This window comes from Cardiocondyla obscurior, linkage group LG01 (genome assembly GCF_019399895.1).
Source record: "Cardiocondyla obscurior isolate alpha-2009 linkage group LG01, Cobs3.1, whole genome shotgun sequence".
Lineage (NCBI taxonomy): Eukaryota > Metazoa > Arthropoda > Insecta > Hymenoptera > Formicidae > Cardiocondyla > Cardiocondyla obscurior.
The window spans coordinates 13,452,073-13,467,207 of NC_091864.1; the positions used below are offsets into that span (position 1 = coordinate 13,452,073).

Consider the following 15,135-nt stretch of genomic DNA (forward strand, 5'->3'; position numbering starts at 1 on the left):
AACGGAGTTATTTACTTGATTTAATAACTCGTTTTTTTTTTTTTTTAATTTTCTCTCGTTTAAGAATTTATTTATTTATTTTTTTTTTTTAATGACCATTTAATCAGGCGTGATTGTCGCTCTATCTTATTTTTACTTCATCTGTTAAACATTTCTCTAACAATAGAAGTATTTGGTGATTACCGCTAGTGGAGTAGAATCGATAGCTGCGTCAAAATTTCGCTGAGATTAATTTGAAGAGAGGCTAACCTTGGAAACATGTAATTTCATGTTTCGGAATATCCATACTTAACGAGAAACGAAGTATCGTAACTAGAACCGATTCTATGTATATTCACCTTGCTTACCCAATCAGCCGAGATAACTCGTACTTTGTGAGAACCCTCTTCCACCTTTCAAAGCTTTCAGTCAGCGACTGCTGCAAATGGATAGTTTACCTTCGGAAAGCTGTCCCTCTAATATTTTCAACGAAAGAAATCGATGCTCAAGAAGCGTTTAAGGCATTTTTATTATTCAATAAAAAAAAAAAAACGTAACGATTACGTAGTAAATATATAACATTTCTCAAACATTACAGTGCACGTTTTGTTTTATGATACGCTTAAATCATCGTATGTTGGATAATGCACCGTGTTCTTCTGCGTGATCAACTCGCGACGTCTCTCATTCCTCGAAATGTTGCGGAAATAAACGCCGCCTCGCTCGATAACGCGGTCCCGGGAACCGAAAACACTCCCGGGCAAACGCGTATCGCGAAAACCCGTAAACGAGAAATCGGAGTTATAAAGAATCGGCGGGCGAGGCGAATTCGGCCTGGCGCAGGGCTGAAATGCCACCGCGCGCCGCATCGGGCAGCAAACCCGGCGCAATATAACCGCCCAGCACTCAGCGGAGCTTTTACAAAGCGGGGCGTGGGTTTTCTCGAAACAGAAAGTTATCCGGGATTACTCTTAAACGTAGCGGCCCGCGTAAAACACGCTCGCAAACGAAAGAATACGGAAACGGGGAAAAAAAAATTCCCCGAGATAAGAATTACAGTCCAGAGCCGTTGCGCCGCGATATTGAAATCGTTCTTTGTCACGACTCGTCAATGCTCAAATATTTTACCAATTAAACATCAATTCAAACTTGAAAAGAGGTAAGGCAAGCGCACCCTCCTCCCTCTGTTTTCTCATTTCCAATATTTGTACTTCGTTAAAAATTGAAGTACGCTTTACGTCGAGTTCGTCCTTTTATTTAAATTTATTTAAAATATCAATAATATACTCGATCTCTTGCGCAAGTCGCTTCGAAATTTTTTGCCTCTTGTCCTTTCGACAGAAAATTTGCGCGCGAGTCCGCGGTGTCCGATTAGCCGACAATCACGGGGCATTAACTTTATTTGAGAACTTTATAACGCTCGTAACGCGCGCGGAAAAAGATTGTCAGTGTCGCACGCGCCCTTTTTTTTTTTTTTTTTTTTTTTTTTCTTCTATTCACGAGCAACTCTCCATGGTGCAAACGGAACGGAAACTTCGGCTCTGCTGCCAATGCAAACGTTTAAATTTAGTCGTGTTTGCACTAACTATTATTGCGATATTCTTGCGCTCCCGTGACCGAAGAGTTAAAGCGGGGGCGCATTCAGTACTTCATATCCGTTTCTCGAAAAAGTTTCTTATAAATTGTTAATACTCGTCTGGCGAAAAATCTGACGGATTTCTATATCCCATCTTTTTCTTTCCCGCAGAAAAGTCTCGTGCAAGTAACAGTATTAATTGCACGCGGCAAAAAGTTGTAAACTCTTATCTAGCAATGTAATTAAAGAAACCGTCGCGATGATTTAGCGTCATGTGGCGCTTTTAAACGGAACGAAAACTTTTAATTTAATTAACGGTTTAGAAACAGCGGTGCTTACGCAGTATAAAATTCAGCGTGCTTCCGTGACGATTAATTTTATTTTCCTTTACCTCTGAAGAATTTCTTGAAGAGTGGAAAGAAAACGTGGGCTGCAAGATCGGCTAATGACGCGCGTCGCGAAAATCGTCGATCGTGTAAATTGGCTGGCAGATAAATTCTGCGGTTCCGCGACGATTAGGGGGAGAAAGAAGAAGGAAGTAAAATATGTAGAAACATTTCGCGCGGCCGATTGCCGGTGGTGTGGAGATAACGATGGAAAATGTTCGGCGCGATGTTCGGGGAGGGTGAAATATCGACGTAAAACCAAATAATACCCGCGACATTCGACAAAATATCGCCTCTTTCACCAAGCGAGCCCCACTTCGTCTCGATCTCCCCTTCGTTCGGTTGCTCGGATTACGTATTTCCCGCCTCGTCGCCGACGCCGAAAGCCACCCTCGGCGAAGCCAACTTGTTGAGTAGCAACTCCCCTCGATTTGCTGATAGTAAATTCCGTTATCGTTCCGAGTGGGCTTTCACAAACCGTCTCTGATTTTCCCCTCCCCCCCACTTTTTTTTTTAACGATAACGAGGACGATTGGAGAAAACCTCGGCCACGATAAGATAACAAAGATGCCGCGATGCTCCTTGGGACGGTGCTACAGGAGCTTCTCGACGGCGGCTTTTTGCGTTCCTAAATTATTGGCGCGAGAAGAGTACTTCCGTTACAGCGACGTTATCGGCAATGTTCATTGAGGCTGTTTTTCCCCGCGAGCAGCGGAAAACGGAGAAAGAGTGGTCGTTTCGAAAATTACAGCATCGGCGAGGAGGGGAGGAAGAGAGCGGACGAACGCGGCGTGCACAAATCGATACACGTCGGTAAACGATTTAGAGATTTCTCCGGGGAGTGCTCGCGAAGTTCCTGAAATTTGCGGAATCTGCCGTCGAAGCCTTTTACTTCTTGTTGGCATACGTAATGCGGCAATATATTTATGATTCACGACCGTATACGTACGCGCGACTAACGTATTCCGAAGGTGTATGTCATTACCTCGCGTTACTCGAACTTCGTCGTTTCGTAGTATTTTCTCGTGTTTCATCTTATAAGGTTTGCCAAACGCACGGGGAGACGTTCCTTGAGAGACAGTTTTTTCACACGCTCGTATGAAACGAACCTGGAGTTCACCCATCCTTTCTTTTGATTCCCTCCCCGTATAAAGTTTGCATCGCGGTAATGGATGCACTTGTTAATTATTACATCTCGCTTTTTTTGAGGTATCCCGCAAGCATGATCAATACTTTATTTTTTTATACCTCTTTTTCTCTTTTTTTCTCTATCTATCTATCTCTCTCTCTCTCTCTCCTTTTTTCTCTCATTACTCGACTTTTTCGATCCTTGCTTAAACGTGTTATACATTTCGGACCAGCCACGCAGTTTAACTATCGGCCGAGAATTACCGTGGCCCGGGGAAAATACTGAATTTGTTAATTATTTTATCTGTAAGCTCGTCCGAGCGCGGGCAGCATCGGGAAGATGATTAAGTGATTCTCGTTAAATGTTATCCGCGTCGTTATTTATTACATCGGCATCCGGCCGGTGGGTGAGCCGAGGCATTTGAATAACAAACTTCCTTTGTTCGCTATCTGAGCTAAATGTGCACGCAAACATAGCGCGCTCATAGAGCGACGGGCAATTAGTCTCTTGATGGCGTAGAGAATGCTGGTATTAAATTCGCAACGATTCTATCGGCAATCGTGTTACTTATATTACGTTAGCCCGTTCGACCTGTGCGTTGCGCCATTCCCATTTCAAAGCAGTTACCGCGCGACCGTTTACTGCAAAACGCCTGCGACCTCGTTTGCGCTTCTAGCACGGAGTCGACTCGGCGGATGCCCCTTGACTTTGCAAAAACCACGCACGCTGTCCCTAGCTCGCTTGCTCAATTTACAATTAGTAACAATTAGTAGGTTTGAACGTGCATTAATTGAGCGATATACAAGCTGGAAGTTCGATATCTTAATAATTAACGCGTCGCGCTGGACGTGTTCGATTTTTGGGAGTTCACCGATTGATAGACTAGAATTTCGTTCTGCAGAACTTGGGGAAAACGATGTCTAAGCACTTTCCGGGCGACCCGGCAGAGCTAACGGATAAGTTTTAGGAAGATGCCATTGTAGTCCAGTTACGGGCCTGTCGAACGCACTGCATTATTTATATCGTTAAGTGGCAAACTTGATTTAGCATCGTTGCTGGTCGCTCTTCTTGCTGCACGAGAGGGATTACTCGGCGATCTCTTAGTTCCCTTCGCTTTTTACTGCAAGCACCAAACTGATTTATTACTTCATTCGCTTCAATAATCTCGAGAACTTCCTTCGCCGATTAACTCTTTCCATTTCGGCGATCTTTTTTTTTCTCCCCCGCGAGACAAAGGTCTTTACGACGAGTCGCAATAATAACGCGATAAAAAAAGAGGGAAATGAAGCCATCGCGAGACAAAAGCCTAAATCTTTGTACTCACAGTATTACAAGTAAAGCGTACTCAACGAGAAATGTATCTATGAAGTAAACCCTGGAACGACGAAAGATACTTATATCTGAAATGTTAGGAAAGTTTTCAAAGGAGTCAGATTTTAATCTTTCTCCGACTCTTTGTTTTCGTTTCTTTTTTTTTTTTTTTTTTTTTTTTTTCTTTTCTGCGAAGGTATAGACGTTTTGTAGGGAAAGTTCCGCGAGAGAAATAATAAAACATTGCGTGGGTCACGCGACGAGGCGAACGACGGGGCTGAGAAAAATAACAAATCCAGAGGTAGGGGTGGCGATGCTGTGACTTTCGTTACAGCGAAATGGGAATGGGTTGCAAAAACGTTGCGGAACGTGGGAGCAAGAACGTGCATTTTCGCCATGGGGCAAGAGAGCGAAACGCAAAAACCGCGGCACGATTACGTGAGCGAAACAAGTGATTCAATTTCATATATTTATTGCGCATGTTGGGTGGTAGGAGAAGGTCGCTACTTTCTTCGATTTCGCGCTATGTCGCGAGGGGGACGCGCAAACTAATTATCGTCTTCCGCCTTGTTCCGGACCGCGCTGCGTTTTTCGATCGCGCCCTCGTCTTACTTTCCTCATTTCCGCGTCGCCGTTAAAAGTTCTCATCTCGCGTGGCATCTTATATTTTTGCGGGAAGATACATGAACTCGAGAGAGCGAATGAGCGTAAAAACTGACGCTAAGTGCGGCTTTTACGAGGGCAATAATATCTTTATGCGCGACCGGCGCGGCGCTTTAACTGCAACGCGACGCGAAGAACGCGTCGCTCGGGTTAACAAAACGGAATTAAAGAATCTCGTTTGTGGAAAACTCGTTTACTCTGTGACTAATGAATTCTGTTTCACGCGTGAAAGGTATTATTTGCGCGCGGCGAATGTACAAAGCGGAGCCTCGGTTTCAGCGTGCAAGAGTCACCTGTTCGCTTCCTGTTCGGCGTACTTTTGGCGAAAGAAAAATTATTTACCGTATGTGTTGGTACAATATTTAATTTCACAATGGATAATAATTATATTAATCGATATTACAAATATTTATTAATTGTCGGTTAATATTTTCACAAGTGAAATATGCACATACATTTTACTTTTATTTTCGAAAATTATAAAATTTTAAAAGAGAATATAAAAAAAAAATGTACAGAGAAAAAATTTGCGATTGCTTCTTGTGCGATTAGGAAAATATACTCTCGCGTATCGAGAAATACGTCACCAGCAAACAAGCATTTCCAAAGATCGCCGAATTTACGATCTCATCGTAGTAACGTCGGACAATCGTCGCTTCTGACGTGACACGTAGATTCTCGTTTCGTCCCGAAATATTCTCATGAAATATTCGTATCGTTGTACACGATCGTAGGGGCAAGTTCTCTCCGTCGACTCCGTAGAAGCCATTCCCAAACCGTGGTCAGTAAACTTCGAGTACTCTCATTCTCCCGCACGAGAGGGAGTTTGCCGAAAGTTGCATCGGGGTTGTCATACCCTCAAACGACGGTGTTGGACGTTTCTTCGCGCGTAACCGAACGGAAGTTTGGACGATCCCGAGATCGAAAAGTGAGAACGAGGGAAGCAGGGAGCGAGCGAGGAGAGCGAGCGGGAGAACGGACTAGGTGTAGAGGTAGGAAGAAACCGGCTGCGCGAGACATACCGTACGTACATCGATCGGAGGCCGGCTGTTTGCGAAGAGCAGCCTTGTTAAATATATACCGCGGAACGGTTCAATTTCCTCGGGAGGGTCGGATGATCTCGGGGAAATATGGGCTCTCCCTGAGTTATACGAATACGATACGTACCAAGTCAGCGCGATGGCCGCACACGTGTTGTAAGTCGGGTATGGGATCCACGTACACACGCGGGACGTGTTCGCGAGGGCGTCCCATGGTCCACGACGCAGGACGTTTCTCGCGACAGCGGTGGTCATCTCAAACGTGCGCGCGCGTGCTGTACTCGTTTCCGCGTGTTGACGCACATACGTGAGCGATAGATCGCAGCCCCGGGGGCACCTAAACCGGCAAGATTGCAAATATTTGTTGTATTATGGCGCCTATAAATTTCGATAATCAATAACGGTCGGTCTACCACTAGCCCAGCCCGTCGTCGACGCGGTTAACCGCGCTTATTGTCCATTCCGTTTGCCGTGTACGCTGCTGGTCGACGCCGACGCATATATTACGCCCTGTATAATGTATCAAATATATGCACGTTTACGTAGATGCGCGAGAAAAGGGGGATATCTGGGTGGGCAATATGAGAGACGCTCCGAACTTGTACTATTCTACTCGCGTGATCCGCACTGAGCGGCGGACGATCTTCTCGGAATACGAGTCGCTTCTGGTTGAATATTCGAGCCTTGTAAACACCAAAGGCGGCTTCATGTGCATCTGCGACGACGTACCCATATGTGCGTGTACAGATGTGTGCGTTCTCCTTCGGATTACGCCCGCACATATATGTATATGACCGTTCGTCGGGCCCGGTATTTGCCAAATTGATAAAGTCTGCGGCTTCGCTTCAATTTCTCGAAATAAAAAAAAATACCCTTCCGGTTGCCGTGCACGTTGTCCCGTTGCGTCGTCCACGCTCGAGATTTATCCTCCTTCGATTCTGCTTCTTACCGATTATTTGCGTGCCGTCAGCTTTAAGGTGGCCACGAGTTCTCGCATTTACGCGGGTGAGAGATACCTTCGTCTCCGCGTCGCATTGTTTCCGTGCTATTACCGCCGGGGCCGCCGGTATCGGCGACGGGCGGAAATTAAAAGTTCCCGATTTGATTCGCCACCCAGTGTCACACAAGACGCGACACTTTCAACCCGTTCCGACAGCTGATTCGCGAAATAATTACACCAGCAAATTCGATTGACAACGATGCGAATAATTAAAGCGATACATTTAACCGCGACAGGCTGCTAGAAAGAGCTGTCAGTCGAGCGCGCTTTTTCTTTAAAAAGGAAACTGCGTTTTCCTCCCGGATTCACCCATAACGTTTACTCACGCGTCTCTGTCACGGGCGCAATCGTGTGTTGCGTATCTCCCTCCGCGAACGTTCGGTACAGCGGCTCTGCGCTATACATCTTCTAACGGAATAAATCGATGAAATTTGTTTTTTTTTTTTGAATTCAACAACAATATTTTGCAGACATCAGTTGCCGGCACGTATCTCTCGATATTTTTCTCAGGCTTGCGCGATTATCTTTACGTACCTTACGTATGGTTTCTTATAAAACGGGTGAAAGAGACTCGCAGTCGCGGATGTCAAGGAGAAATTTAAGATACGAACGGTAAGATACTGATTCGCGCTCGAATAGCGACGAGTTCCTTCCCGACTATATACATAAGCCGTGCACAATACATGTATGTACAAACTCGCTGCCAGTTACACCTGATTCCGAGGCGAAACGGCTACGGAGGAGATCGAGAGAAATAAGCTGTTCTCGCGTGCACTCGCTCGACAGCCGGCGCGAATCGTTTCGCAGCTCAGCGAATTTCGCAATTCCGGTCTATTATTTCTGACCTAATATCTGCCCGCGTATATTCAGCCTGAATATTCGGAGGAAGCGCATAATTGATGCGGGTTAAGTTAAATTGAGAGGCGACAGGCTAATACTCATCTGGTTTGGTTTATTAATTCGTAATTATATATACGCGCTCATTGACGCTTTCGATAATTCCTAATACCGTTTTAATCATTTGCGCGTTGCAATAAATTGCGTTCGCGTAATTTGTAGCACGGTGCGCAGTGCTTATCGATAATGCACTAGACGTAGCCTCAAAACACAGTCATCTCACGCCCCAATAAATATCATTTGGATAAACAACGTTTATTTTACTTTGTTAGCAGCTTTCAATGGAAATAGTTTGCCAGGCGGATAATGCTGAATTACAGGATAAAATACTAGTAAATTGTAGGCTGTAATATATCAAAAATGTTTCGACAATTATAAACATATTTTAATTTTCCCAACCACAATGCTTTGTGAATAATGTGAAAATTACTGTTTAACGAATGTACAATAACGTTCGCTTTTTGACGAGTATGTTTTGTCTCTTTCCTTTTTTCCGTTGCACGCCGTAACGTTGCAAATAACTCCAATCACTTAATGGATCCGAACACACGAGTATCAGAATCTATCCGGTTCAGTGATAAAGGACAGGAGAGAAGGACGTGGAAAGGGAGAGGAATTGACGGGTCGCGGCTAACCATCGACCGACTCTTACTACTGCGGTTCTAAGCGGTCCGGCTTTCACGATCAGCCGCGCGAGCTGCGACCCGATATCGGCCTCGTCTCTCTTCCCGTTTTCGGAAGACGAAAGAGATCATCCTGCACGCGTTTAACGTGCGCACGTGCTCACGGTAACGGCACACGGGGAGTGACTCGGTAATTTCGGAATGCCGTCGGAAGCGCGTCCAACAATAGCACGGTAATGCGAACGTCAGCCGTCAACTACTTGATTGCGTATTGTTGTTTGCATTGTACAAGCCTGGGCCCCGCGTACAATCGCCCACTTTCACGAAGCATTTGCGCTCCCTCGCGCGAACGAATTCAACCCCCCGTCTCTCTCCTCGGCCTTCTCGCGGATTTCTTATTTTCACCCCCGCATTTGCAACCATCCGTCGGTTCATTCGTGCGTTTGCTTCTTTCTTTTGAGCGCTTCTTTCTCGCCTCAATCTTCGCGTTTCTTTTCTTCTCTTTTATTTGCGTCCGCATTTTTGGCATATCTGCGAAGTCGAGTAGAAATACGAAAGTTTATTAATAATCGACATTATGAATAATTACGCGGTAGTCGAGGTAGAGATACTTCATTTCTATTCTCATTCTTCTGCCAGAGACCGAGCAGAGCGGGCCGTATGCGGGTCTCGCGCGCGCGGTGGAAGGAGCATCGTCCGGCACAGTCGGCCGGCCGCGTCGTGACCTACAGCAATTTTCGCCGACGTATGGGCTAGCGCGATGTTTACGTGCTCACTTGCGGGGACAACGGCCGCCGGTCGAGAGCACGTAGTCAGCTAGGTCAACTACGCGCCGAAAAATTACTTCATTGCTCAATCGTAAATAGTTAACTAATGCGAATTTTATTTTTACCATCGATAAATTCATACATTCCGAATATTTATGAGGCAAATTTTTGGTACGAAAGTTATAATTAAATTACTTAAATTATTTAATTCTCTTTTATTTATTTGTTCTGGTACATTGGTCACTTGATTTTTTTAATGCAAAGTAATTTCTTCATAGTTATGATTTTATGACGGTGGGCGAGCTCAGTATCTGGAGATTATTAATCATGATACTAATCACGATAAACTTTTTTTGTTTCAGGTGAGAGTTTCAAAGAGTGTCTTATGTGCCACAAGAGGATCTGGCCCAACATCCTGAGAGGAGGAGGAGGCCTCGGAGAGGCATCTTGCATCAGCGAAGCAATACCAGGGTAAGCATCGCTTTTTCTTTACACAAATTTAATAGCGTTGCTCTTTTGATAATAGAGAACTTTATTTTTAATTATTTATTTAATTAAAATTAATTGAAATGCATAAAAAAAATTTTTAAGACACTAAATATTTTCAGCACGTCTACAATTTAAATTTTATTTTTACTTGTTACAGATTATCGTAGCTGTATCGTCAACTTCGCTGCTGCGCATCGGTCGGTGAGTCGAATGTCTTCTTTTTTTAATATAAAAACTTTGAGTGGGAAAATTATTTTGCTACACCCGTCCAAGTTATTCCCTGGCATATCTACGATGTCTCTTGCCTTTGCTCCCATTAGACCGTACGTCGATGCGCGTGCGATAGACATCTTGCATGAGATACGCAACCGCTCGTTTCGACACGAGTTGTCAGCTATGCCTACAAATCAATGCGTTTGTATATTATACCCTGCATTATTCAATGAGAAGTTTTGTGGGAGCAGAACTTTACAATACTAAGAATAAATTAAACAAAATCGTTAACGCAACTCTTTACTTTTAATACACCGGTCGTAGTTAATTAAAAATGTATATCTCGATATTCTAGGAGTATTTCTTCAACGGTTCTTTTAAAATACCGCGTGTTTTACGTCTCCATATATAATAACAATCTTTCCATAAAATAATCTGCAGTTTATGAAAAATTCCATCTCGTAAATCACGGGTTTCGACTGAGGCTCCGATGAAACATATATTACCTGTGCTCATAGTGTGAATCCTTGTTTGCTTATGAGGTTGCAAAAGCACACGCGAGCTTGTGCAAACGCGTATATAAGCACAGACGGGCGAAGACACGCGCGGGTATAGCCTCTCGAGAAGAAAGGAATACAAGAAAAAAAAAAAAAAAAAAAAGAGAGAGACAATGTCGCGCGGTGGCGTTTTTCCGCGACTTCAAAGAGGGACGGATCTGAAGCGCGTCAGGCAGAGTATCACCTTCAGCAATTATATCTAAGACTCGAGCGAGGCCTGCGGGGATTCGCCCTTCCCTTTTCCTCCGTTTCCATCCCTCGCTTCGTAGCCACTGTCTTTCGCTTCGGTTTACCTTTCCGCGTCATGATAGCGATGGTGATGTAAGGTTTAATAAAGCCCCCGGGATGTCGTGCCACGTTATGCATAGTATAGCGTGCGAAATTTATGTAAACACGGCCATTCGTTCCAGGGAGTCGGTATCCTCGCTCTCTTTCCCCCCCGTTCCCCGCGCGTCACGCATCCTCGCCGCCTGAAATCCTCACGTGGCAGGATTAAGTCCCTTCATGACTTTTTAATATTGATCCTTGCGCCACCGCCACGTAGCAGCCGCGTTCACATGACGGTTGCGCCTGAATGCCACGTGTGCTTGATCGCAAAACGATTGTCTCTCCAACACTCTCATATCTACGACGTGCGATTGTAACGCAAAGACACGTAGACGCGCGCTCGCAATCAGATACATCGGTACCAGCCGTGCGCGTTATTTAAAACTCGAAGAAATAGCAGCGTCCGTCGTTACCTGATTTCTCCTACGCTAATGATAGAACGTGATTTTATTAGCGCACATTTCTACGTCGCTTCTCTAGGCTTCTATTATTAAACATTTTCGCTTTTATTATCGCGAAATCGAATGATTAACGTGGATGATTAACGAAAATAGAACCGGCTGCTCTCTCATCATACAATAACGCAAATGATTACAAATCTATTAGAATCACATTGGTAGAATTTAACCACCGCGCTCTGCTGTTGAGAATTAAAACGTGTAATTATACTCCGAATAGTTTTGTAAATTAATATTATGGTAAATGCATATAATTATTCCCGCGAGATATGCAAAAGTTAATAATGTACTATTATATTATGCAAAGTTTATTCTAATAACAATGATTTTTTTATTTTTCCTTTCTTTTGTGTATTTGTAAGACATCGTTTATTTATCTTTTTTTTTTTTTTTTAAGTAACTGCACCCTAGAAGTGGCATTAATAACGCTGCTAATGCAACATTATCCTCTTTCTTAGTTCGTAATATTTACAATGTAACGCCGCGGACTTTTATACTGCTATTTCCGCGTGTTTCAAGAAAGATATTGCCATTGCAAGAATGCGCAAGAAGAGACAGTTCGCTTTTATATGGTCGGACTGCCACGGCGGACACGAATAATATACACGAAACGACGAAACTGCGCCGGAGAAATACTACGAGAGTGCTACTACGTTCCCCGCGCTCGCGCCATTCTTAAGTCTCCGCAGGAAACGCGTAAACAAGCACCGGAGGAAATTGTAGTAAATATTTGAATTGCGTTTACTAAACGTTCCCTCGTCTCCGCTTTCCTCGCGACGGCGTTTTCGCGGTGTAAGAATGCGCAAGAGCGCTAAATCGCGCACGAGACGGTCGAATCGTGCATTGCATTCATATCTCCATTCTGTCCGCTACCGTGTGCTTCCGTTTCGTTAATTTGTCATAGATAACGTGCGCGATACAATTGGAGAATTTCTCGAACATATTTGCTATACGTCGAGCGGAGACCCTATGCATAGCTTTACGCCACGGCATTCCGTTATGTAACGTTATATTATGAAATAATTTAGAAATAGCAGACATTCCAGCTTCCGCTATTGATTTACGAAAACCACGTTTCTTGGTTTTCTTTTGATTATTATTTGAATATCGCTTGCGAGCACTTATCTATTTGATTTCATCATATTTGTCGACTAACGTCACGGATTTTTCCACGTACCCAGCATCTTTATTCATAGGAAAAATATGGAAAATAATAAATCAATGATAGAAGCTGGTGCTTGTTAATGCTGCGAGGTAGGATTAATAAAAGCTCGATATTGGAGATCGCGAAGATATTATCTCCGGCGAAACAAAAGCCGTCCAAGTACGTGTGCTTGTGTGTGCGCGCCCGCGCGCGCGTCTTTCTCTCATCTTCCCCTCTCATTCCCGCCCTCTCTTGCCCGTGGTTTTAGTCGATCTGATTTTATGCGCAGCGGCGACGTTGGTCGCGGGCTAGAGAAACTTTCTGATTTAAAGCCTTTCGAAAAGTGGTCGACAATATCGCCAGGGATATTTAAGGTTCGAGTCGTCAGCGATTGTCTATGAGCGTTCTTCCCGTCTTTCTCCGCCCCGAGCTTTCTTTCTCTCGCTTTCGCTCCTCGCGGTCCTTCCTATGCCCCGAGTTGCGGAATACGGCGGAAAGTGGGCGCGCTCCGAGTTAGACGGGACAATGGAAACTTGCATCGTACGTTAGGCAGCAGACGTGCCGTGACACACACATGCCCGCACATTACAACGGCGTGAGAGGGCGGCGGACATCGTCGACACAGAGGCTAGGCAGCGGCGGTCCCCGGAGATCATGTACACGGACTTCGGGATACACATACGCGTACCCTTATGCCCGCGCGCATCCGCGCACACATACTCGTGTTCTCCCAGGACGAAGGTCCCCGGGTGTAAAGCAGGAGAAGATAGAAGGAGCACCGGGTGGCGGTGGGCCGGAAGGGACTTCCGCGGAAATATGCGCTTGCCCATTGTCTGCAAATATTAATCGCCGACCGAAGTTCGAGTTCGGTCGTCGTCCCGTCTCACCCTTGCTCCCCTTTACCCCGTACAGCGCCGGTCGACCCCCTGTGAAACTTGGGAGCGTGTTCTCCCGCGGCCCCGTCCTCTTGCCCTTTCCCGAGTCTTCTCTTCTTCTGTATTAAAATATCGCGGATAAGAAAGCGGGGGAGCGAGAAAATGCACGGCGAGAAAGCCGAGAAAGAGGAATCGAACGCTTCCGCCGCATGTAGATGGGTCTTCGGCTCGACGTTTACCGCTACATACATAGATGGATACATACATATACGTGTTCCCCGCGCGCGTACACGCGCTTCCCAAGTTGAGGTTGTAAGCGGATGTAACATTACCGCGCGCTTCCTTCTCCCGAGTTCTCTGCGTCCTCCTTGGCAATTAGGATACGGCTGTCTCGAGGATTTTCAAAGCAAGTTTTCAGAAGAGCACTTGTGCATTCTCGCGCCTCGATATAATCCGAGATTTCCACGCCGAAAACGTGTTGCGAGAACAAGCGGCTGTTTATCTTCTTCGGGTACGAGATGAGATAAAAGAAGGCGGGAGTTCTATCGAGAGGGATACCCTTGGAAATCAGGAAAATAGAATTTCCGCGGCTATCCCGGCTTATTTTTCTCGATTTTTAAATGATTTTCAAGACACCGCGCGACTCGATTACTGGCAGGATCGGATTATTTACAATTACATTTATTATCTCGTCCGCGACGTGAAACAGAGATTTTTAGCACAAATTATAAGGATCGAATCTAATAATAATATCACATAAAGGCAGCGCACCGAACGCTCTCAATTATTAATGGAATTAATTAATTAAACAGGACTTGTAATCCAATCACTGATTTATTACCTAAATTCTTAATTGGTACTATTGTACAGGGAATTATTCCGGCGGTATAAAATATTCTTTTCTCCGGCGAAAGCTTTAAATGTGGAATCTAGGATTTAACGGCGGGAGCCGGTGCGAACAAGGCTCGCAAAGTTAGGGAAAATACAACACTATAAAACATAAGCTTCTACGAGAGATGATGATAAATGAGATGATGAGTCGTGAAACTATAGTTCGGCGAAGTCGGAAAATGCATACGCCTCGTGCATTATCAATCAGTCGGGGGCTGACGTAACGGATATACTCTTTCAAACTTATTAAAACACGGACAGGTAGTTTGATTTGATTAACGTATTCATCATGCGCCCACGGAAATCTTCACGTCACATTAGACGCCGCGAATATTAACGATTAATCCGTAACGTGGTTATTTAAAACGTGTTTAAAAGTGTTTTAAAAACAAGCGCTGGATTATCGAAGGCGATAAAGCTTTTCATAACTTCTTTTCAATGGGGGCGGAGCTTTTTCGTTTTTAATTAAACCCAGATTGAATGGAATATCTTACGGTTTAGTTCAGAAGTTCGATGAATGCGATAAACGCGCTGCAAACGGAATTGCGTTAACTTCCGCGCGGCAGTGACGTCTGTTTGCGTAACTTTGCGAATTACCGTGCCGGAACTCCTTTCTCGGCTGAACGAGCAAAGGTGCATCTGAATGGATACCGGTTTAACCGGAAGTAACGGTAGTTCGGCCAACACGTGCATCGTGCTTACGCGAGCGCGCCGTATTTGAAGGGAAATTAATCTGTGGCAATTAAATCAGGACGCTACGAAGGTCGTGGAGTTAAGTCGCAGATGAGACACGGCCATGTGCCGGCATGA

At 44.8% G+C, this 15,135-nt stretch overlaps 1 protein-coding gene across 1 annotated transcript in view; it reads left to right on the forward strand.

Annotated features, from left to right (window-relative positions):
- The first annotated feature begins 9,733 nt into the window (after nucleotides 1-9,733).
- Nucleotides 9,734-15,135, forward strand: part of Stub1 (STIP1 homology and U-box containing protein 1) — a 36,157-nt gene continuing 30,755 nt past the window's right edge. The window contains exons 1-2 of the mRNA XM_070662388.1: nucleotides 9,734-9,842; nucleotides 10,018-10,061. The gene's annotated coding sequence lies outside the window, so the exon portion shown is untranslated. The remainder of the gene's footprint in view (nucleotides 9,843-10,017; nucleotides 10,062-15,135) is intronic.